The following is a 25,931-nucleotide window of genomic DNA, read 5'->3' on the forward strand; positions in this document are numbered from 1 at the left end:
TTATCTACCAACAACCTATTTCCATTGGATGTACCAATGGCTACACACTTAAATGGGATAAGGTGGTCCCGGAGACGTTTCTTGAAACTCTACTCTCTAAAAGAAAGTCAGAGATTAACATTTGTTTATCTCTTACGGAAGATCCTTTAAAAATATTGGATTATTTTTCCAAGATACAAGAGACACTAAAACTTTTATTGTCCCGTCAGTTTAAATTAGGACCTAATAAACCCAGAGGTTGGTTTGATAAAAATTGTACTTTTGCACTAAAATCCCTAAAAAAGGCCTTGCATGCCATCCCTAGATCCTCAAAGCCGATTAGCCAGGCCAGATATAAATACCGTGGTGCAATTAAGAATAGGAAGAAAACTATGAAACAAGAGGCCTGGGAAGCCCTAATTTCTTCCTCAAAAAATAAAGATGCAACTGCCTTTTGGAAGGCTGTAAACGCACCCTTTGCACAAGGAAAACAACCGGAGAGGTTAGATATTGCAATAAATGGGGATACCTGGGTTACCCATTTTCAAAACCTGTATGGTAGCCCAGACCCCGATTGTTCTCTTTCGGAGGGCTACACTACAGCCTCCGATAATACTGGATCTTTCTTGAGAAATATCCCGCTGGACATTGTTTTTTCATGCGAGGAGGTGAGCCTGGTCATAAGAGAAAGTCCGTCTGGTAAGGCACCGGGCCCGATGCAATACATATAGATGTTTTTAAAGCCGAAATTGATCTCTGGGCCCCCTTATTGACCATAGTGATGAATTGTGCCAATACACATGGATTAATATCAACATGGTCAGAAGCGATAGTAGTCCCCATATTTAAAAAGGGGGACAGGCACGATCCATCTTGCTATCGCCCAATTTCTCTTATTGATGCCTTAATGAAGGTAGCTGGACGTATTATTTTAAAACGTGTCCAAAAATGGATCGAGGAAGTTAATATCCTCTCGATTTTTCAATATGGCTTTAGACAAGGTATGGGGACATTTGAGCAGAGCTTCAATTTATATTTTTTAATTTCAAAATACATCGAAGCCAAAAAAGGGAACCTTTTTATTACTTTTATCGACTTGAGCTCAGCCTTTGATTGTGTTGATCACAATCAGTTGTGGGCCACGTTAAAGAATCTTGGTCTAGACCCCTCAATCCTTAATTTTATTAAGGAAATATACAAGGATGCAGGAGCAAGGGTGCGCTTTGGTCAAAGAGGAGAGTGCTCGCCAAGATTTTCCATTAAGAGGGGAGTGAGGCAGGGGTGCATTTTAGCCCCCCTGCTCTTCTCCCTCTATATAAATGAGATTGGCGACCACCTCAAAAGCTTTCAGTATGATTATCCTTTAGTCCAGGGCCACCCTGTCCCCATCCTTTTATATGCGGACGATGCCGCGATTATATCTCAAACTAGTCTGGGCCTACAAAGGGCTGTCTCAAAGTTTACACTTTTTATGAGGGAAAAGGGACTTATGGTTAACATTTCAAAATCTTTTTCTATGTCCTGCCGACAGGGAGTAAAGAAAATACCCTGTCCCATTTTTATAGAAGGCAGAAAGATAGAGACAATAGATCATTTTCTTTATCTTGGGATTTGTTTCCATAGGAAATGCACCTGGCAAACTGCTATCAAAGCCAGAAGACTAGCTTTTTCCAAAGCGATTGGAGCATTGCAGAATTTTGCAATTAAAATTGGGGGTAGACCCGTTAAGGAGCTGATTGTCATTTACAAGGCTAAATGTGTTACCACGGCCACCTATGGTTCTGGTATATGGGGGATTGATTCTCCAATTCGTATTCAACAAACTGAGAATCGTTTCCTTCGGTACCTCCTGGGGGATCCAAAATCAACTCCTAATTATTTTATACATATAGAAGTCGGTCTCCCCTACATTTCCGACATTATAGCGACCAAACCCATTCTGCTATGGCATAAGCTTTGACTAACATCAGAAACAGCCTTTAACCGCAACACCATAACTGATTGTGTACAACTTGACGGTGTAAAGCAAATTAAATGGCTATGTGTGGTGGAAAAAATGTTGAATGATATTGGCCAGCCTGAGTTTTTCAAAAATCCATCTAGCATGGAAACAGTATCAAGGAAAGTGTTACGTAAAATGGCTATGGACCATCTGAACAAAAGATGGATCGCTGAAAAAACGAAAAAATCAGTTCTAGCCTACCAACAAATTACTACGGAACAGGGTCTGCAATTATACCTTGTTAGTGACACTAATTGCTATGCCAGAATGCTCCTTTCAAGGTTCAGATTGGGTCCCTTTTTTCGTTTAATTACATTCCCAAATTGTAATGATTGGTCGAGACAAATGTCGCTTTGTCCCTGTGATGACCTCGCCCTCCAATCTAACCTGCACTGCACTTTATTTTGCAAATTTTATTATGTCCCTAGAAAGATTCTTCACAAACCAATCCTTAAGGAATGGGGGCTCCGATCATGTAGAGATACGTTTTTTAGACTACAAAGGATGGAAACCCCGGAAGTGATCTATATTTTAGCTAAATTTTTGAAACTTGTGGTTAAATTTAGGAATTCGATGTAATATATAAATTGATTGTATGTATTTTAGAGATTTTCTATATATAAGATTTTAAGGATAAATTAGATTTTAACCCTGATTGTATTTATATGTATAAATGAGTTTTCTATATTTCCCCTATTTTTCAAAATGACTTTATTCAAAATGACATTGTACTGGCTCCTTTTGACTTATATTTGTCTTGTGCTATGTATGTAATCTTCTTTTTAACAAATGTATGCTTTTATGATATCAAAGTTTATATCGAAATAAAGCTTTGAGTTTGAATTTGAATTTGACAGGGTGAGGAATTTGGAGCGAGGGAGATGCGGTGACCGCAGAGAGCCTCCCTTCTCCTGCTCGAGGGGCTTGGAGCAGCCAGAGATAGTCACAGATGAATCAACAACAGGAGAGAACCAGAAAGACTGGATGACTAGAACAAGATACCCGCATAAAGTTGCGCCATAAAAAGAAAAGAACCAGTCGAAACTAGAACAAGAGAAACGTCAAGAAAAAGAGAGAATTAGCAATAAACAGAATAATAACAATTCCATAAAAAAGAGGAGAACTTGCAAGACAAACCAAATAAAATAAGTGGCATAAATAGGTGAGAACTAGCTAGAACAAAAAAGAACTAGCCAAAGACAGAACAAGCTAGATTCCAGGAACAGGAGAGCAGCACCAGCCAGAAACATAACAAGAAACATGCTAGGAACAGGGAAGCACCAGGCAGAGGCATAACAAGAAACATGCTAGGAACAGGTTAACACCAACCAGAGGCATAACAAGAAACATGCCAGGAACAGGTTAGCACCAGCCGGAGACATAACAAGAAACATGCTAGGAACAGGGTAGCACCAGCCAGAGGCATAACAAGAAACTTGGCAGGAACAGATTAGCACCAGCCAGAGGCATAACAAGAAACATGCTAGGAACAGGTTAGCACCAGCCAGAGGCATAACAAGAAACATACCAGGAACAGGTTAGCACCAGCCAGAGACATAACAAGAAACATACCAGGAACAGAAGAGCACCAGCCAGAGACATAAGAAACATGTCAGGAATGGAAGAGCACCAGCCAGAGACATAACAAGAAACATGTCTGGAATGGAAGAGCACCAGCCAGAGATGTAACAAGAAACATCTCAGGAATGGAAGAGCACCAACCAGAGGCATGAGAAGAAACATGTCAGGAATGGAAGAGTACCAGCCAGAGACATAACAAGAAACATGTCAGGAATGGAAGAGCACCAGCCAGAGACATAACAAGAAACATGTCAGGAATTGAAGAGCACCAGCCAGAGACATAGCAAGAGTAATGCCAGTAACAGGAGAGCACCAGCCAGAGACATAACAAGAAACATGTCAGGAATGGAAGAGCACCAGCCAGAGACATAACAAGAAACATGCTATGAACAGGGAAGCACCAGCCAGGGGCATAACAAGAAACATACCAGGAACAGGAAAGCATCAGCAAGAGACATAACAAGAAACATGCTAGGAACAGGGTAGCACCAGCCAGAGGCATAACCAGAAACATGCTAGGAACAGGGTAGCACCAGCCAGAGGCATAACAAGAAACATGCCAGGAACAGGTTAGCACCAGCCAGAGACATAACAAGAAACATGCTACGAACAGGGGAGCACCAGCCAGAGACATAACAAGAAACATGCTAGGAACAGGTAAGCACCAGCCAGAGTATAACAAGAAACATGCTAGGAACAGGGGAGCACCAGCCATAGACATAACAAGAAATATGCTAGGAACAGGGTAGCACCAGCCAGAGGCATAACAAGAAACATGCTAGGAACAGGGAAGCACCAGGCAGAGGCATAACAAGAAACATGCTAGGAACAGGTTAACAGCAACCAGAGGCATAACAAGAAACATGCCAGGAACAGGTTAGCACCAGCCGGAGACATAACAAGAAACATGCTAGGAACAGGGTAGCACCAGCCAGAGGCATAACAAGAAACTTGCCAGGAACAGATTAGCACCAGCCAGAGGCATAACAAGAAACATGCTAGGAACAGGTTAGCACCAGCCAGAGGCATAACAAGAAACATACCAGGAACAGGTTAGCACCAGCCAGAGACATAACAAGAAACATACCAGGAACAGAAGAGCACCAGCCAGAGACATAAGAAACATGTCAGGAATGGAAGAGCACCAGCCAGAGACATAACAAGAAACATGTCTGGAATGGAAGAGCACCAGCCAGAGACGTAACAAGAAACATCTCAGGAATGGAAGAGCACCAGCCAGAGGCATGAGAAGAAACATGTCAGGAATGGAAGAGTACCAGCCAGAGACATAACAAGAAACATGTCAGGAATTGAAGAGCACAAGCCAGAGACATTACAAGAAACATGTCAGGAATGGAAGAGCACCAGCCAGAGACATAGCAAGAGTAATGCCAGTAACAGGAGAGCACCAGCCAGAGACATAACAAGAAACATGCCAGGAACAGGGGAGCACCAGCCAGAGACATAACAAGAAACATGGTAGAAACAAGGAAGCACCAGCCAGAGGCATAACAAGAAACACGATAGGAACAGGGGAGCAGCAGACAGAGGTATAACGAGAAACATGATAGGAACAGGGAAGCACCAGCCACAGGCATAACAAGAAACATGCTAGGAACAGGGGAGCACCAGACAGAGGCATAACAAGAAACATGCTAGGCACAGGGAAGCACCAGCCAGAGGCATAACAAGAAACATGCTAGGAACAGGGGAGCACCAGCCAGAGACATAACAAGAAACATGATAGGAACAGGGAAGCACCAGCCAGAGGCATAACAAGAAACATGCTAGGAACAGGAGAGCACCAGGCAGAGACATAACAAGAAACATGATAGGAACAGGGAAGCACCAGCCAGAGGCATAACAAGAAACATGCTAGGAACAGGGGAGCACCATGTCCTGGGGGACATCAACTTCCACCTGGAGAACAACAACGACCGCAACACCATCACCCTGCTCGACAACCTCGCCAACCTCGGTCTCAAGCAGCTGGTGTCCACCCCCACCCACCTCGCCGGACACACACTCGACGCCGTCTTCTCATCCAGCAAAGACATCACCTTCAGCCACACCACCGGACTCCACTGGACGGACCACAGCTGCGTCCACTTCACCTTCAGAAGAACGACGATCCACCACCACCAGCAACAGGTTGCTCGAAGAAGCTGGAACAAGATCACAGCCGACCAGCTCGCCGCTTCCCTGAGCCAGCACCCTCCCGCCAGCTCAGCGAACCCCAGCCAGGCCGCCGACAACCTCACGAAGTGGATCAGCAACTGCGCGGACGAACTAGCCCCACTGAGGACCCCGCCCAACAGACCCGGCAGCAAGAAGGCCCCATGGTTCACCGACAAACTCATGAGTTCCAAGAAGAACTGCCGAACCCTCGAGAAAGACTGGAGAAGGGAACCAACTCCGGACAACATGACCACCCTCAAGCTTGCCACCCGGAAGCACCACCAACTGATCCGCGCCACCAAGAAAACTGCATTCAAGGACCGGCTGGACAACAACGCACACAACTGCAAGGAACTCTTCAACATCGTGAAAGAGCTCTCCAACCCCAATGCCGGAAACAACGACATCACCCCTTCGCAAGACCTCTGCAATTCCCTCGCCTCCTACTTTCACAACAAGATCGCGGACATACACAACAGCTTCAGCACTCAACCGACGCATGCCACGACCGAACCACCGCCCCCCACCACCACCCTCCGCGCCTGGACTCCGATCAGCACCGAAGACACCGTCCGCATGATGAACTCCATCCACTCCGGATCTCCAACCGACCCCTGCCCTCACCACGTCTTCAACAAGGCCGACGCTGTCATCGCACCCCACCTGCGGGACATCATCAACACCTCCTTCGACACCGCCACCTTCCCGGAGAGCTGGAAGCACGCCGAACTCAGCGCCCTACTCAAGAAACCTACAGCGGACCCCACCGAACTCAAGAATTACCGCCCCATCTCGCTCCTCCCGTTTTCAGCCAAAGTCATCGAGAAGATCGTCAACAAACAGCTGGCCACCTTCCTCGAGACAAATGGATCCCTCGACCCCTCACAGTCTGGCTTCCGAGCCAACCACAGCACCGAGACCGCCCTCATCGCTGCCACTGATGACATCCGAGCCCTGATGGACAACGGAGAAACAGCGGCCCTCATCCTCCTAGACCTCTCCGCGGCTTTCGACACTGTCTGCCACCGCACCCTAGTGCAGCGCCTCAGCAACGTCGGAATCCATGAGAAGGCACTGGAATGGATCATCTCCTTCCTCGACGGAAGAACACAGAGAGTCCGTCTACCACCGTACAAGTCAGAGGCCACCGAAGTCATCTGCGGCGTCCCTCAAGGATCCTCGCTGAGCCCCACCCTCTTCAACGTCTACATGAGCCCCCTCGCGGCCATCGCACGTCAATACAACCTCAACATCATCTCCTATGCCGACGACACCCAGCTGATTCTCTCCCTCACCAACGACCCCGCCACCGCAAGAGCCAACCTTCACGAAGGGATGAAAGACGTAGCCAAGTGGATGACAACCAGCCGCCTGAAACTGAACTCAGACAAGACGGAAGTCCTCATCCTGGGTTCCTCGCCCTCCGCCTGGGACGACTCCTGGTGGCCCCCCGCCCTGGGCACCGCACCCAAACCGACAGACCACGCACGCAACCTGGGCTTCATCCTGGACTCCTCCCTCTCCATGACCAGACAAGTCAACGCCGTCTCCTCGTCCTGTTTCAACATCCTGCGCATGCTACGTAAGATCTTCCGGTGGATCCCCACCGAGACCAGGAAGACGGTCACCCAGGCCCTCGTCACCAGCCGTCTGGACTACGGCAACGCCCTCTACGCCGGAACCACCGCCAAGCTCCAGAAGAGACTCCAGCGTATCCAGAACGCCTCGGCGAGACTCATCCTCGACGTCCCCAGAAGAAGCCACATCTCCAGACACCTGAGAGACCTGCACTGGCTCCCGATCAACAAAAGAATCACCTTCCGGCTCCTCACCCATGCACACAAAGCCCTACACAACCAAGGCCCAGGATACCTCAACAGCCGCCTCAACTTCTACGCTCCCAAACGCCACCTCCGATCGACCAACCACGCCCTCTCCGCCGCCCCCCGCATCCGAAGAGCGACAACAGGAGGAAGGTCCTTCTCCTACCTGGCCGCCAAGACCTGGAACTCCCTTCCGACCCACCTCCGCCTGACCCAGGACCACCTCTCCTTCAGGAAGAAACTCAAGACCTGGCTGTTCGAGCAGTAGCAGCACCCCCCCCCCCCCTAGCGCCTTGAGACCCTCCGGGTGAGTAGTGCGCTCTATAAATGTCTTTGATTGATTGATTGATTGATTGCAGAGGCATAACAAGAAACATGCTAGGAACAGGGTAGCACAAGACAGAGGCACAACAAGAAACATGATAGAAACCAGGACGCACCAGCCAGAGGCATAACAAGAAACATGCTAGGACCAAGGAAGCACCAGCCAGAGGCATAACAAGAAACATGCTAGGAACAGGGGAGTACCAGCCAGAGGCATAATAAGAAACATGCTAGGAACAGGGGAGCACCAGCCAGAGGCATAACAAGAAACATGCTAGGAACAGGGGAGTACCAGCCAGAGGCATAATAAGAAACATGCTAGGGACAGGAAAGCACCAGCCAGAGGCATAATAACAAACATGCTAGGAACAGGGGAGCACCAGCCATAGGCATAACAAGAAACATGCTAGGGACTGGGTAGCACAAGCCAGAGGCACAACAAGAAACATGATAGAAACAAGGAAGCACCAGCCAGAGGCATAACAAGAAATATGCTAGGAACTGGGGAGCACCAGCCAGAGGCATAACAAGAAACATGGTAGAAACAAGCAAGCACCAGCCATAGACATAACAAGAAACATGATAGGGACAGGGAAGCACCAGCCAGAGGCATAACAAGAAACATGCTAGGAACAGGGGAGCACCAGGCAGAGGCATAAAAAGAAACATGATAGGAACAGGGAAGCACCAGCCAGGGGCATAACAAGAAACATGCTAGGAACAGGGGAGCACCAGGCAGAGGCATAACAAGAAACATGCTAGGAACAGGGTAGCACAATACAGAGGCACAACAAGAAACATGGTAGAAACAAGGACGCACCAGCCAGAGGCATAACAAGAAACATGCTAGGACCAAGGAAGCACCAGCCAGATGCATAACAAGAAACATGCTAGGAACAGGGGATTACCAGCCAGAGGCATAATAAGAAACATGCTAGGAACAGGGGAGCACCAGCCAGAGGCATAACAAGAAACATTCTAGGAACAGGGGAGTACCAGCCAGAGGCATAACAAGAAACATGCTAGGAACAGGTAAGCACCAGCCAGAGTATAACAAGAAACATGCTAGGAACAGGGGAGCACCAGCCATAGACATAACAAGAAATATGCTAGGAACAGGGCAGCACCAGCCAGAGGCATGACGAGAAACATGCTAGGAACAGGGAAGCACCAGGCAGAGGCATAACAAGAAACATGCTAGGAACAGGTTAACACCAACCAGAGGCATAACAAGAAACAATCCCAGGAACAGGTTAGCACCAGCCAGAGACATAACAAGAAACATGCTAGGAACAGGGTAGCACCAGCCAGAGGCATAACAAGAAACTTGCCAGGAACAGATTAGCACCAGCCAGAGGCATAACAAGAAACATGCTAGGAACAGGTTAGCACCAGCCAGAGGCATAACAAGAAACATACCAGGAACAGGTTAGGACCAGCCAGAGACATAACAAGAAACATACCAGGAACAGAAGAGCACCAGCCAGAGACATAAGAAACATGTCAGGAATGGAAGAGCACCAGCCAGAGACATAACAAGAAACATGTCTGGAATGGAAGAGCACCAGCCAGAGACGTAACAAGAAACATCTCAGGAATGGAAGAGCACCAGCCAGAGGCATGAGAAGAAACATGTCAGGAATGGAAGAGTACCAGCCAGTGACATAACAAGAAACATGTCAGGAATGGAAGAGCACAAGCCAGAGACATTACAAGAAACATGTCAGGAATGGAAGAGCACCAGCCAGAGACATAGCAAGAGTAATGCCAGTAACAGGAGAGCACCAGCCAGAGACATAACAAGAAACATGCCAGGAACAGGGGAGCACCAGCCAGAGACATAACAAGAAACATGGTAGAAACAAGGAAGCACCAGCCAGAGGCATAACAAGAAACACGATAGGAACAGGGAAGCACCAGCCACAGGCATAACAAGAAACATTCTAGGAACAGGGGAGCACCAGACAGAGGTATAACGAGAAACATGATAGGAACAGGGAAGCACCAGCCACAGGCATAACAAGAAACATGCTAGGAACAGGGGAGCACCAGACAGAGGCATAACAAGAAACATGTTAGGCACAGGGAAGCACCAGCCAGAGGCATAACAAGAAACATGCTAGGAACGGGGGAGCACCAGCCAGAGACATAACAAGAAACATGATAGGAACAGGGAAGCACCAGCCAGAGGCATAACAAGAAACATGCTAGGAACAGGAGAGCACCAGTCAGAGACATAACAAGAAACATGATAGGAACAGGGAAGCACCAGCCAGAGGCATAACAAGAAACATGCTAGGAACAGGGGAGCACCAGGCAGAGGCATAACAAGAAACATGCTAGGAACAGGGTAGCACAAGACAGAGGCACAACAAGAAACATGATAGAAACCAGGACGCACCAGCCAGAGGCATAACAAGAAACATGCTAGGACCAAGGAAGCACCAGCCAGAGGCATAACAAGAAACATGCTAGGAACAGGGGAGTACCAGCCAGAGGCATAATAAGAAACATGCTAGGAACAGGGGAGCACCAGCCAGAGGCATAACAAGAAACATGCTAGGAACAGGGGAGTACCAGCCAGAGGCATAATAAGAAACATGCTAGGGACAGGGAAGCACCAGCCAGAGGCATAATAACAAACATGCTAGGAACAGGGGAGCACCAGCCATAGGCATAACAAGAAACATGCTAGGGACTGGGTAGCACAAGCCAGAGGCACAACAAGAAACATGATAGAAACAAGGAAGCACCAGCCAGAGGCATAACAAGAAATATTCTAGGAACTGGGGAGCACCAGCCAGAGGCATAACAAGAAACATGGTAGAAACAAGCAAGCACCAGCCATAGACATAACAAGAAACATGATAGGAACAGGGAAGCACCAGCCAGAGGCATAACAAGAAACATTCTAGGAACAGGGGAGCACCAGGCAGTGGCATAACAAGAAACATGCTAGGAACAGGGAAGCACCAGCCAGAGGTATAACAAGAAACATGCTAGGAACAGGGGAGTACCAGCCAGAGATATAACAAGAAACATGATAGGGACAGGGAAGCACCAGCCAGAGGCATAACAAGAAACATGCTAGGAACAGGGGAGCACCAGGCAGAGGCATAAAAAGAAACATGATAGGAACAGGGAAGCACCAGCCAGGGGCATAACAAGAAACATGCTAGGAACAGGGGAGCACCAGGCAGAGGCATAACAAGAAACATGCTAGGAACAGGGTAGCACAATACAGAGGCACAACAAGAAACATGGTAGAAACAAGGACGCACCAGCCAGAGGCATAACAAGAAACATGCTAGGACCAAGGAAGCACCAGCCAGATGCATAACAAGAAACATGCTAGGAAGAGGGGATTACCAGCCAGAGGCATAATAAGAAACATGCTAGGAACAGGGGAGCACCAGCCAGAGGCATAACAAGAAACATTCTAGGAACAGGGGAGTACCAGCCAGAGGCATAATAAGAAACATGCTAGGAACAGGGAAGCACCAGCCAGAGGCATAATAAGAAACATGCTAGGAACAGGGGAGCACCAGCCATAGGCATAACAAGAAACATGCTAGGGACTGGGTAGCAGAAACCAGAGGCATAACAAGAAACATGATAGACACAAGGAAGCACCAGCCAGAGGCATAACAAGAAATATGCTAGGAACAGGGGAGCACCAGCCAGAGGCATAAGAAGAAACATGGTAGAAACAAGGAAGCACCAGCCATAGACATAACAAGAAACATGCTAGGAACAGGGAAGCACCAGCCAGAGGCATAACAAGAAACATGGTAGAAACAAGGAAGCACCAGCCATAGACATAACAAGAAACATGCTAGGAACAGGGGAGTACCAGCCAGAGGCATAATAAGAAACATGCTAGGAACAGGGAAGCACCAGCCAGAGGCATAATAAGAAACATGCTAGGAACAGGGGAGCACCAGCCAGAGGCATAACAAGAAACATGGTAGAAACAAGGAAGCACCAGCCATAGACATAACAAGAAACATGCTAGGAACAGGGGAGCACCAGCCAGAGGCATAACAAGAAATATGCTAGGACCAAGGAAGCACCAGCCAGAGGCATAACAAGAAACATGCTAGGAACAGGGGAGCACCAGCCAGAGGCATAACAAGAAACATGCTAGGAACAGGGGAGCATCAGCCAGAGGCATAACAAGAAATATGCAAGAAACAGGGAAGCACCAGCCAGAGGCATAACAAGAAACATGCTAGGAACAGGGAAGCACCAGCCAGAGGCATAACAAGAAACATGCCAGGAACAGATTAGCACCAGCCAGAGGCATAACAAGAAACATGCTAGGAACAGGTTAGCACCAGCCAGAGGCATAACAAGAAACATACCAGGAACAGGGTAGCACCAGCCTGAGACATAACAAGAAACATGCTAGGAACAGGGCAGTACCAGCCAGAGACATAACAAGAAACATGCTAGGAACAGGGGAGCACCAGCCAGAGACATAACAGGAAACATGCTAGGAACAGGGGAGCACTAGCCATAGACATAACAAGAAACATGCTAGGAACAGGAAAGCACCAGCAAGAGACATAACAAGAAACATGTTAGAAACAAGGAAGGACCAGCCAGAGGCATAACAAGAAACATGGTAAAAACAAAGAAGCACCAGCCAGAGGCAAAACAAGAAACATGCTAGGAACAGGTTACCACCAGCCGGAGGCACAAAAGGAAACATGCTAGGAACAGGAAAGTACCAACAAGAGACATAACAAGAAATTTGGTAGAAACAAGGAAGCACCAGTGAGAGGCATAACAAGAAACATGGTAGAAACAAGGAAGCACCAGCCAGAGGCAAAACAAGAAACATGCTAGGAACAGGTGGGCACCAGCCGGAGGCATAACAAGAAACATGCTAGGAACAGGTTAGCACCAGGCAGAGGCATATCAAGAAACATACCAGGAACAGAAGAGCACCAGCCAGAGGCAAAACAAGAAACATGCTAGGAACAGGGCAGCACCAGCCAGAGGCATAACAAGAAAAATGCCAGGAACAGGTTAGCACCAGCCAGAGGCATAACAAGAAACATGCTAGGAACAGGGTAGTACCAGCCAGAGACATAACAAGAAACATGCTAGGAACAGGTTAGCACCAGCCAGAGACATAATAAGAAACATGCTAGGAACAGGAAAGCACCAGCAAGAGACATAACAAGAAACATGTTAGAAACAAGGAAGGACCAGCCAGAGGCATAACAAGAAACATGGTAAAAACAAAGGAGCACCAGCCAGAGGCAAAACAAGAAACATGCTAGGAACAGGTTACCACCAGCCGGAGGCACAAAAGGAAACATGCTAGGAACAGGAAAGTACCAACAAGAGCCATAACAAGAAATTTGGTAGAAACAAGGAAGCACCAGCCAGAGACATAACAAGAAACATGCTAGGAACAGGTTAGCACCAGCCAGAGACAGAATAAGAAACATGCTAGGAACAGGAAAGCACCAGCAAGAGACATAACAAGAAACATGCTAGGAACAGGTTAGCACCAGCCAGAGACATAACAAGAAACATGCTATGAACAGGGAAGCACCAGCCAGGGGCATAACAAGAAACATACCAGGAACAGGAAAGCATCAGCAAGAGACATAACAAGAAACATGCTAGGAACAGGGGAGCACCAGCCATGGGCATAACCAGAAACATGCTAGGGACTGGGTTGCACAAGCCAGAGGCATAACAAGAAACATGATAGAAACAAGGAAGCACCAGCCAGAGGCATAACAAGAAATATGCTAGGAACAGGGGAGCACCAGCCAGAGGCATAACAAGAAACATGCTAGGGACTGGGTAGCAGAAACCAGAGGCATAACAAGAAACATGATAGACACAAGGAAGCACCAGCCAGAGGCATAACAAGAAATATGCTAGGAACAGGGGAGCACCAGCCAGAGGCATAAGAAGAAACATGGTAGAAACAAGGAAGCACCAGCCATAGACATAACAAGAAACATGCTAGGAACAGGGAAGCACCAGCCAGAGGCATAACAAGAAACATGGTAGAAACAAGGAAGCACCAGCCATAGACTTAACAAGAAACATGCTAGGAACAGGGGAGTACCAGCCAGAGGCATAATAAGAAACATGCTAGGAACAGGGAAGCACCAGCCAGAGACATAATAAGAAACATGCTAGGAACAGGGGAGCACCAGCCAGAGGCATAACAAGAAACATGGTAGAAACAAGGAAGCACCAGCCATAGACATAACAAGAAACATGCTAGGAACAGGGGAGCACCAGCCAGAGGCATAACAAGAAATATGCTAGGACCAAGGAAGCACCAGCCAGAGGCATAACAAGAAACATGCTAGGAACAGGGGAGCACCAGCCAGAGGCATAACAAGAAACATGCTAGGAACAGGGGAGCATCAGCCAGAGGCATAACAAGAAATATGCAAGAAACAGGGAAGCACCAGCCAGAGGCATAACAAGAAACATGCTAGGAACAGGGAAGCACCAGCCAGAGGCATAACAAGAAACATGCCAGGAACAGATTAGCACCAGCCAGAGGCATAACAAGAAACATGCTAGGAACAGGTTAGCACCAGCCAGAGGCATAACAAGAAACATACCAGGAACAGGGTAGCACTAGCCTGAGACATAACAAGAAACATGCTAGGAACAGGGCAGTACCAGCCAGAGACATAACAAGAAACATGCTAGGAACAGGGGAGCACCAGCCAGAGACATAACAGGAAACATGCTAGGAACAGGGCAGCACTAGCCATAGACATAAGAAACATGCTAGGAACAGGAAAGCACCAGCAAGAGACATAACAAGAAACATGTTAGAAACAAGGAAGGACCAGCCAGAGGCATAACAAGAAACATGGTAAAAACAAAGGAGCACCAGCCAGAGGCAAAACAAGAAACATGCTAGGAACAGGTTACCACCAGCCGGAGGCACAAAAGGAAACATGCTAGGAACAGGAAAGTACCAACAAGAGCCATAACAAGAAATTTGGTAGAAACAAGGAAGCACCAGTGAGAGGCATAACAAGAAACATGGTAGAAACAAGGAAGCACCAGCCAGAGGCAAAACAAGAAACATGCTAGGAACAGGTGGGCACCAGCTGGAGGCATAACAAGAAACATGCTAGGAACAGGTTAGCACCAGGCAGAGGCATATCAAGAAACATACCAGGAACAGAAGAGCACCAGCCAGAGGCAAAACAAGAAACATGCTAGGAACAGGGCAGCACCAGCCAGAGGCATAACAAGAAAAATGCCAGGAACAGGTTAGCACCAGCCAGAGGCATAACAAGAAACATGCTAGGAACAGGGTAGTACCAGCCAGAGACATAACAAGAAACATGCTAGGAACAGGTTAGCACCAGCCAGAGACATAATAAGAAACATGCTAGGAACAGGAAAGCACCAGCAAGAGACATAACAAAAAACATGCTAGGAACAGGGTAGTACCAGCCAGAGACATAACAAGAAACATGCTAGGAACAGGTTAGCACCAGCCAGAGACAGAATAAGAAACATGCTAGGAACAGGAAAGCACCAGCAAGAGACATAACAAGAAACATGCTAGGAACAGGTTAGCACCAGCCAGAGACATAACAAGAAACATGACATGAACAGGGAAGCACCAGCCAGGGGCAAAACAAGAAACATACCAGGAACAGGAAAGCATCAGCAAGAGACATAACAAGAAACATGCTAGGAACAGGGGAGCACCAGCCATGGGCATAACCAGAAACATGCTAGGGACTGGGTTGCACAAGCCAGAGGCATAACAAGAAACATGATAGAAACAAGGAAGCACCAGCCAGAGGCATAACAAGAAATATGCTAGGAACAGGGGAGCACCAGCCAGAGGCATAACAAGAAACATGGTAGAAACAAGGAAGCACCAGCCATAGACATAACAAGAAACATGCTAGGAACAGGGGAGCACCAGCCAGAGGCATAACAAGAAATATGCTAGGAACAGGGGAGCACCAGCCAGAGACATAACAGGAAACATGCTAGGAACAGGGGAGCACTAGCCATAGACATAACAAGAAACATGCTAGGAACAGGAAAGCACCAGCAAGAGACATAACAAGAAACATGTTAGAAACAAGGAAGCACCAGCCAGAGGCATAACAAGAAACATGGTAAAAACAAAGAAGCACCAGCCAGAGGCAAAACAAGAAACATGCTAGGAACAGGTTAGCACCAGCCGGAGGCATAAAAGGAAACATGCTAGGAACAGGAAAGCACCAACAAGAGACATAACAAGAAATTTGGTAGAAACAAGGAAGCACCAGTGAGAGGCATAACAAGAAACATGGTAGAAACAAGGAAGCACCAGCCAGAGGCAAAACAAGAAACATGCTAGGAACAGGTGGGCACCAGCCGGAGGCATAACAAGAAACATGCTAGGAACAGGTTAGCACCAGGCAGAGGCATATCAAGAAACATACCAGGAACAGAAGAGCACCAGCCAGAGGCAAAACAAGAAACATGCTAGGAACAGGGCAGCACCAGCCAGAGGCATAACAAGAAAAATGCCAGGAACAGGTTAGCACCAGCCAGAGGCATAACAAGAAACATGCTAGGAACAGGGTAGTACCAGCCAGAGACATAACAAGAAACATGCTAGGAACAGGTTAGCACCAGCCAGAGACATAATAAGAAACATGCTAGGAACAGGAAAGCACCAGCAAGAGACATAACAAGAAACATGCTAGGAACAGGGTAGTACCAGCCAGAGACATACCAAGAAACATGCTAGGAACAGGTTAGCACCAGCCAGAGACAGAATAAGAAACATGCTAGGAACAGGAAAGCACCAGCAAGAGACAGAACAAGAAACATGCTAGGAACAGGTTAGCACCAGCCAGAGACATAACAAGAAACATGCTATGAACAGGGAAGCACCAGCCAGGGGCATAACAAGAAACATACCAGGAACAGGAAAGCATCAGCAAGAGACATAACAAGAAACATTCTAGGAACAGGGGAGCACCAGCCATGGGCATAACAAGAAACATGCTAGGGACTGGGTAGCACAAGCCAGAGGCATAACAAGAAACATGATAGAAACAAGGAAGCACCAGCCAGCGGCATAACAAGAAATATGCTAGGAACAGGGGATCACCAGCCAGAGGCATAACAAGAAACATGCTAGGAACAGGGTAGCACAAGCCAGAGGCATAACAAGAAATATGCTAGGAACAGGGAAGCACCAGCCAGAGGCATAACAAGAAACATGCTAGGCACAGGGGAGCACCAGCCAGAGGCATAACAAGAAACATGCTCGGAACAGGGGAGCACAAGCCCGAGGCGTGTCATTAACAGCAGATAACTAGTCCATTGCTGATAAAGCGGCATGCCATGAACAGAATAGAAATAGCTGTGGGCAAAGCCACAGACATTTTAAGAAAAAGAGAGACAAAGGGAACAGAACTTGATACTTGTTAAAAAGAGGAGATAACTAGCCAGATGCAGAAAAACAGAGTTGTCAAATGTCATGAACGGCAGAGAACCTGTCTGAGACAGAACAAGAGACAGGTCATGATCGGCAGAGAACCTGTCTGAGACAGAACTTGAGGCAGGTGATGAACGGCAGAGAACCTGTCTGAGACAGAACAAGAGACAGGTCATGATCGGCAGAGAACCTGTCTGAGACAGAACAAGAGACAGGTCATGATCGGCAGAGAACCTGTCTGAGACAGAACAAGAGACAGGTCATGATCGGCAGAGAACCTGTCTGAGACAGAACAAGAGACAGGTCATGATCGGCAGAGAACCTGTCTGAGACAGAACAAGAGACAGGTGATGACCGGCAGAGAACCTGTCTGAGACAGAACAAGAGACAGGTGATGACCGGCAGAGAACATGTCTGAGACAGAACTTGAGACAGGTGATGACCGGCAGAGAACCTGTCTGAGACAGAACAAGAGACATGTCATGAACGACAGAGAACCTGTCTGAGACAGAACAAGAGACAGGTGATGACCGGCAGAGAACCTGTCTGAGACAGAACTTGAGACAGGTGATGACCGGCAGAGAACCTGTCTGAGACAGAACAAGAGACATGTCATGAACGACAGAGAACCTGTCTGAGACAGAACAAGAGACAGGTGATGACCGGCAGAGAACCTGTCTGAGACAGAACAAGAGACAGGTGATGAAGGGAAGAGAACCTGTCTGAGACAGAACAAGAGACAGGTCATGAACGGCAGTGAACCTGTCTGAGACAGAACTTGAAACAGGTGATGACCGGCAGAGAACCTGTCTGAGACAGAACTTGAGACAGGTGATGAAGGGAAGAGAACCTGTCTGAGACAGAACAAGAGACAGGTGATGAAGAGAAGAGAACCTGCCTGAGACAGAACAAGAGACAGGTGATGAAGAGAAGAGAACCTGTCTGAGACAGAACAAGAGACAGGTTATGATCTACAGAGAACCTGCCTGAGACAGAACAAGAAACAGGTCATGAACGGCAGAGAACCTGCCTGAGACAGAACAAGAGACAGGTCCTGAAGGGAAGAGAACCTGTCTGAGACAGAACAAGAGACAGGTGATGACCGGCAGAGAACCTGTCTGAGACAGCACAAGAGACAGGTGATGACCGGCAGAGAACCTGTCTGAGACAGAACAAGAGACAGGTCATGAAGGGAAGAGAACCTGTCTGAGACAGAACAAGAGACAGGTCATTAACGGCAGAGAACCTGTCTGAGACAGCACAAGAGACAGGTGATGACCGGCAGAGAACCTGTCTGAGACAGCACAAGAGACAGGTGATGACCGGCAGAGAACCTGTCTGAGACAGAACAAGAGACAGGTCATGAAGGGAAGAGAACCTGTCTGAGACAGAACAAGAGACTGCTTTGAGTTTGCGTCTGCGTTGAGGCAAGAGGGCGGGACATAAGCAGACCACGTGCTCCAGTGTTTCGGCTGTCTTACCGCACCCTCTGCACGTTAAATCTTCCGTAGTGCGCCACCAAGGGGGCAGATCCTTTAAGAATCGCCAGTCCCCCATTCTGATGGCCAGAAAACTGCGTTTTAAATGCAGTGCTTAAGTACAAGAAAGGTAGACGGCAGGGGATATCCGCCGATAGGAGTTCATAACTGACCATGCATGACTGCGTTTGGAAAGATGCGCTTTATCAATAATAAGGGAGCTCATTCTGACGCCTTTTTTAATGCAGGTTTTAAATGCGGTCGTGCTGGGGTTGAGAGCCCATAGGTCGCCCGCCGACATTTCATGAATGGAATCCGTGAAAAGGCGGCTGTACGAGCCCCCTGGGTTTTTCTGGCTGATCTCTAGCCAAACTAGAGACTCTAAAGTGCCTATATCTGCTTTTCTAAGTTTATGACAGAAATTTAGATATGTGCCGATGTTGGAGGCCTCCTAGTTTAGTAAGCCTAGTTCTAGCCTGATCTGGGCAGCAGAGGCAGATTTGGGCAGATGGAGTACTTTTTTATAAATTTTGGCCACAAGTTGTTTTAAGGTTGTGTTTAATTTATCCCTGAATATCGCGATGCCATACGCCAGGGTAGGCCCAACTTTTGCTCTCAAGATTTCCAGTAGGAATGCTAGTGTTGGACCAGACAGCTCTTTTGAGAGCTTCGAAAGAGTAACCTGTAGAGCTGTAGAGTCGTGGCTTTTACTGCGATCTCATTGCGCTGTTGGGTGAAATTACCCCATGAGTCAATGTGGACCCCTAGGTATTTGTAAGTGCTGCCTGTTGTTAAATTTATGTTGTTATATGACCCCCACCACCCCCGTTGCGTTTCCTTCCAAAAGTTACTACTTGTGTTTTCTGAGACAGGTCAGGAACAGCAGGGACCAGTCTAAGACAGGCCATGAACAGGCGAGTACCTGAGGCAGGACAGGTGACTCGGCTACAGACCTTAAAACTTGTCACATCTGGATTTCAGTCCAGCTGCTCATTCTGGTAAAAAACCTGAAGTTTGTGAATGACTTGGAATTGAGAATAAACATGTTGTAAAAAGACAATACACCTCTTCAAGTCTTCAAATTATATCTCAGTTTAATTGTTTGCAAGAACGAAGAACCTTGGCCAGGGTCGGAATACTCCCCGTTTTTGCAAACAATTAAACTGAGATATATTTTGAAGACTTGGAGTAAGATATTGTCAGAATTATTGATTGGTGGCTACATGATATGACTTGGAACTTAAGACGGGAACAATATAAATTTGATGATATACTTAGAATGCTTTTTAGCCCTGATGAAGTCCATGGTAGATTTGCCTTGAGACGAAACATGTCGGCTACAAGGTCATGCTGGACTTCTGTTGGATATATATGAAGATTAGAAATAAAGTGAAACCATAAACTACAATGTCTGGTGGACATTTGAATTTTTTGATAATGATTTGGTGCCCGTGATTTTTGTTGATTTTTTTGGGAGACATTTTTGTCTTCATTTATGGAAGGCTGGAGTGGCCCTTTCTAATCCTTGGAGCACCATTCATGAACAAATAATCTGGTATATCCTGATACACGATTGTGCGCGAATTATAACTTTTCACTTCTTGTTTATGTATGTTGAAAAAAGACAGCCAGGTGTCTCAGAGCAGAGACATTCAGAACAAGAGATAACAAGGAATGTCTGCACCAGAGACAAAAGCAAAAACAACAGGTGATGGACAGAATGCAGAACAATGTCATACATTCACCCCGGTACAGAGATCTGGGCCTAAATCCATCGATTTTTTGCTCATCATGCCATTCCAGTGTGGACCCAGCCATATGCAAATCAGTCTTGACCGTGCGCCCAATGGGAACAGTCCAACCCGAACTGCCAGTTCCTCCCTGGACTGGAAACAAGCATCCTGGGACCGGTTTCGGGCTTTCAGCCCTCATCAGCCAGGATATCTTGACTCCAGTGGCGTGGAGAGCACGGGACTCACGTCTGGGCATACCCGACCCACTCGGGGTGACAAATGCAAAAAGAACAATTAATGGACAGAATGCAGAACAATGCCATACATTCACCCCAGTACAGAGATCTGGGCCTAAATCCATTGTTTTTTTGCTCACCGTGCCATTCCAATTTGTACCCAGCCATATGCAAATCAGTCTTGACCCTGCGCCTGGGGTGAATGTATGACATTGTTCTACATTCTGTCCATCAACTGTGTTTTTGCACCAGAGACACAGCCAGAAACGAGTCAAGAAGAAGAGACAGTCAACTGTCTCAAGGGCAAAGACAAGCAAGAGAAACCCGGAGAGAAGAGAATCGGGTGGCTCGGGTGCAGAGAACAGCTGGAGAAAATTCAAGAACAAGAGTCAGACACCTGTCTAAGGGGAAGAGAAACAGCCTCAGACAAGTCAACTTTAGAAGAGAGTCTGCGTTCTCATTGGCTGAGATACAGCAAGATAAATTCAAGAGAAAGTAAGGAATCTCTGGGGAGAGACATCTGGAGACCTGTCAAGAACAGAAGACAGCCAGGAGTCTCAGGGCAGAGAAGCTTAGCCAGAGACGAGAACAAGAGACAGTCTTCAGTCTTAGGAGCAGAAACATGACCAGAATCATGTACTGGAGACAGCTGGGAGTCTCAGGGGCAGCGACAGAGCCAGTGACAAGCAAAGAAGAAGAGACAGCCTGGTGCTTCACAGGCCGAGACACACAAAGAGACACGTCAAGATCAAGAGACCGTCTGGAGACTCAGAGATACAGAAAAGGACACGAACAAGAGAGAGTCGGGAGTCTAAGGTCACACGCCAAGCCAAGTATGAGTCAGGAACAAGAGACAGTCAGAAGTGCCAGAGACATACATAATCAAAAGACAGAACGAGAGACTCTCTAGAGTGTTGTGGTGAGAGAACCGACACAGGCAAGTAAAAGCAAGTAGTAGTCAAGCTGCATCTCAAACCTGGGGGCAGCGAAAGAGACAAGTCAAGAAGAAGAGACAAGGCTTGATTTACAGAACTAACTTAAGACAAAATCCTAAACTTACTACTTTTGGTATTCTCAGAAGTTAGGATTTGTCTTAAGACAGACTTAAGACAGACTTAAGACAAAATCCTAACTTAAGTCTGTCTTAAGTCTGTCTTACGTTTGTCTTAAGTCTGTCTTAAGTTTGTCTTAAGTCTGTCTTAAGTCTGTCTTAAGTTTGTCTTAAGTCTGTTTTAAGTCTGTCTTAAGTCTGTCTTAAGTTTGTCTTAAGTCTGTCTTAAGTCTGTCTTAAGTCTGTCTTAAGTTTGTCTTAAGTTTGTCTTAAGTCTGTCTTAAGTTTGTCTTAAGTCTGTCTTAAGTCTGTCTTAAGTTTGTCTTAAGTCTGCTTTAAGTCTATCTTAAGTCTGTCTTAAGTTTGTCTTAAGTTTGTCTTAAGTCTGTCTTAAGTTTGTCTTAAGTCTGTTTTAAGTCTGTCTTAAGTCTGTCTTAAGTTTGTCTTAAGTCTGTTTTAAGTCTGTCTTAAGTCTGTCTTAAGTTTGTCTTAAGTTTGTCTTAAGTCTGTCTTAAGTTTGTCTTAAGTCTGTCTTAAGTTTGTCTTAAGTCTGCTTTAAGTCTATCTTAAGTCTGTCTTAAGTTTGTCTTAAGTTTGTCTTAAGTCTGTCTTAAGTTTGTCTTAAGTCTGTCTTAAGTTTGTCTTAAGTCTGTTTTAAGTCTGTCTTAAGTCTGTCTTAAGTTTGTCTTAAGTCTGTCTTAAGTTTGTCTTAAGTCTGTTTTAAGTCTGTCTTAAGTCTGTCTTAAGTCTGTCTTAAGTCTGTCTTAAGTTTGTCTTAAGTCTGTTTTAAGTCTGTCTTAAGTCTGTCTTAAGTTTGTCTTAAGTTTGTCTAAAGTTTGTCTTAAGTCTGTCTTAAGTTTGTCTTAAGTCTGTTTTAAGTCTGTCTTAAGTCTGTCTTAAGTTTGTCTTAAGTCTGTTTTAAGTCTATCTTAAGTCTGTCTTAAGTTTGTCTTAAGTCTGTTTTAAGTCTGTCTTAAGTCTGTCTTAAGTTTGTCTTAAGTCTGTTTTAAGTCTATCTTAAGTCTGTCTTAAGTTTGTCTTAAGTCTGTTTTAAGTCTGTCTTAAGTCTATCTTAAGTTTGTCTTAAGTCTGTTTTAAGTCTGTCTTAAGTCTGTCTTAAGTTTGTCTTAAGTCTGTCTTAAGTCTGTCTTAAGTTTGTCTTAAGTCTGTTTTAAGTCTGTCTTAAGTCTGTCTTAAGTCTGTCTTAAGTTTGTCTTAAGTTTGTCTTAAGTCTGTCTTAAGTCTGTCTTAAGTCTGTCTTAAGTTTGTCTTAAGTCTGTTTTAAGTCTGTCTTAAGTTTGTCTTAAGTCTGTCTTAAGTTTGTCTTAAGTCTGTTTTAAGTCTGTCTTAAGTCTGTCTTAAGTTTGTCTTAAGTCTGTTTTAAGTCTATCTTAAGTCTGTCTTAAGTTTGTCTTAAGTCTGTTTTAAGTCTGTCTTAAGTCTGTCTTAAGTTTGTCTTAAGTCTGTTTTAAGTCTGTCTTAAGTCTGTCTTAAGACAAACTTAAGATAAAATCCTAACTTCTGTGAATACCAAAAGTAGTACGTTTAGGGTTTTGTCTTAAGTTAGTTCTGTGAATCGGGCCCAGTGTGAGGAGTCTCGGCGGCTGTGGCATAGACAGAAACAAGTAGCTGTCATGAGAGACAGTCAAGAGGCTAGCAGCAGAGAGGCGTCCACCTGCAGGCGAAGTACAAGAGACGGAAGCCTCATGGGCGGATAGACAAACAGAGATGCGCCATTAGACGGTCGGGCGTCTTATCGGTGCAGCCAGAAGCAGAATACGGGACAGTCTCGAAGACAGAAACAGATGAGACATGCACATGAAGGGAGACAGGCCCCTCGGGCAGAGGGGAGGGAGGCGGAGAAGAGTGCACGGTCGAGGGTCTAGGGACCAAGAGACGGGCAGAGACAGCTTGAAAAGAAAGCACGGTGGTAGAGTCAGCCATAGTGAGTCCAAGAACATAGCTCAGTGGGTTGGTGTGGAGCAGAGACTCGCACATACACCAGTCAAGAACATGAGACAATCTGGGGTTTCAGGGTCAGAGACAGGCGCGAATAGCAAGCAGCCAGGTCAATCCATTACCCTTCCTGGGACTAAACCAAAGCGCCTAGAGGAGAACAGTCTCACTGCCAGCGCTATTAGACGATTAATATTCCTTTACATCTTGTATTCGTATCATTTCCTGCTGCGCGGTGCAGCAGCGCTACTATTTGCCCTTAGCGCAGAATTAACATTATTCAGTTGCATTGGTCAGGCACCGTGCCCATTCGCCCTTCTGACCTCTTTGCTGAGATTGACTTTGGGAGTATTTGGAAATGCCCGAACTGGACATGATTCTCAACAAGGGCTTCCAGGGGGCCTGTGGCAACACGAGACAGGAAAGAAAGGGTCCCGGAAAGGTTAGCTCAGCGGGTTAGATACCTGTGGGCAGCCAGTAGTTCACAGGAATGGGTGCCACGGTGCCTACTGCCTACCCACCCTTTCATCTTTCTGATGTACATATATAAGGACCCTTCTTTTGGGTAATAACGCACCCTTCGGAAGGCAATGCACGATTCGTTTTGTGTTGTGCGCTATGTGAGCGACCGGTACTAAAAAAGAGGGCATGCACAAGTATTTGCCACCTTTCACTAGTGCAACGTCAGTAGATTATCAATCAAGGGATCGGCCCTGCGCCTACAGAAACTAGGGGTAGGCGAGCCAGCAAATGAGCATGGAGAGCGGGGCCAAGGGCTGGCTGTGGCTCTGAGAACCCTGCACGAGCCGAGCCCTGGAAATATGTCGTGTAAATCATGGAAAAAACATTACGTTAGAAAAAGGTGTCTTCAAAATTAAAAAAAAAAACAACAAGTGTTCACCATTGTACATCAGATAACTTGAAAAGTATTTATTCAAACTAGAGTTTTTAAACACGCACTCCGAAACATTTCTGCCCCCGCCCAGATGACAATGCCTTTAGTTAAGTAAGAGACACGTCAGTTGTCACGAGTGCCTTAAATGCCACCTAGGATCATATGTTTGAAGCAAATTTATTGACTAATAAATAAAAATCAAGACATGTTTCTTGTACTGGGCAGGCCTGAACGCGTGTATTTGAAGGTGCTTTTATATGTGATAATGAGCCAAAGGAAGCTCGGTGGATAAAGCATTTGCCCAGGATCACACAGTTTGGTCGAGCTGGAGAGCTGCAATTGACCACAGACTAGATGGATCCTCTTCTGACATCTAAGACTAATGTTTTGTCCTTAACTCTTGAAAGATGAGATGAGAGCGCCGGTGACAGGCAGAATTCACATTTTTTGGGGCAGTTTTGCATAGTGTGAAACTTGCCCAAGGACATACAATTCTTAACAACAGACACAGATTACATTACACGTTTTATTTCCGGCACAGGGCCAGAACTAATGGGGTGTTCAGCCAAGGTCAGGATTTGAACCCTATGATATCCGGTTGCCAGATCTGGCCATCAGCCCACATGGCCCCCATGAAAGCTCGCCTCGTTTTGGGCTCGGTGGTCCCAGAAGACGTCGAGTCGAGCCAGGGCTTCGGGCTTGAGCCTGGCTCAAGCTTTTAGTGGCCCACCCACCTCTAGCAGAAACCCACCATCCCCACGCAGAGATGCTGGAGTTTAGGGAGGAGTCACGTGCAGTGCTGACCCAGGTTGTCTACCCAGAATGGGCAGTGAGCTTTAAACAAGCAGGGCGCACAGAGACAGAAGCTGCACAGAGGGTGTGCTGGACTCACCTTGTTAGGCGCTCACGGGCTTCCAGGCGCTAGAAGGACACTCCAGGCCTCTGAGATGACACCGACCATCTACCGGTCCCTCCGATGAGCCCTGCTGCCCCCCTCAGTGGCCGCGTGTTCCAGACAGATAAGGGGGCCGTGGACCAAGGGAAGCCTCCCTCTGACGTCTCAAGACCACAGAGTGACAGCTTATCCAAGAGTGTGCAGGGCGCAGGCTGCCAGCAGGCCAGTCAGGGGGGCGCTGGCCCAAAATGTATATTTAAAGCAAATACTCAGTACGTGTTTTGGTATTTGGCACCCTCACTCTTTTAAGAAGCTGGCATACCCATAAAGTGAAGAAAAA

General features: G+C 46.6%; 1 protein-coding gene across 1 annotated transcript in view; it reads right to left on the reverse strand.

The window, feature by feature from the left end:
* Positions 1-25,705, reverse strand: part of GP1BB (glycoprotein Ib platelet subunit beta) — a 45,185-nt gene extending 19,480 nt beyond the window's left edge. The window contains exon 1 of the mRNA XM_078666334.1: positions 25,589-25,705. The gene's annotated coding sequence lies outside the window, so the exon portion shown is untranslated. The remainder of the gene's footprint in view (positions 1-25,588) is intronic.
* Positions 25,706-25,931: the final 226 nt, after the last annotated feature.

The sequence above is a fragment of the Lissotriton helveticus genome, chromosome 11, assembly GCF_964261635.1.
Source record: "Lissotriton helveticus chromosome 11, aLisHel1.1, whole genome shotgun sequence".
NCBI lineage: Eukaryota > Metazoa > Chordata > Amphibia > Caudata > Salamandridae > Lissotriton > Lissotriton helveticus.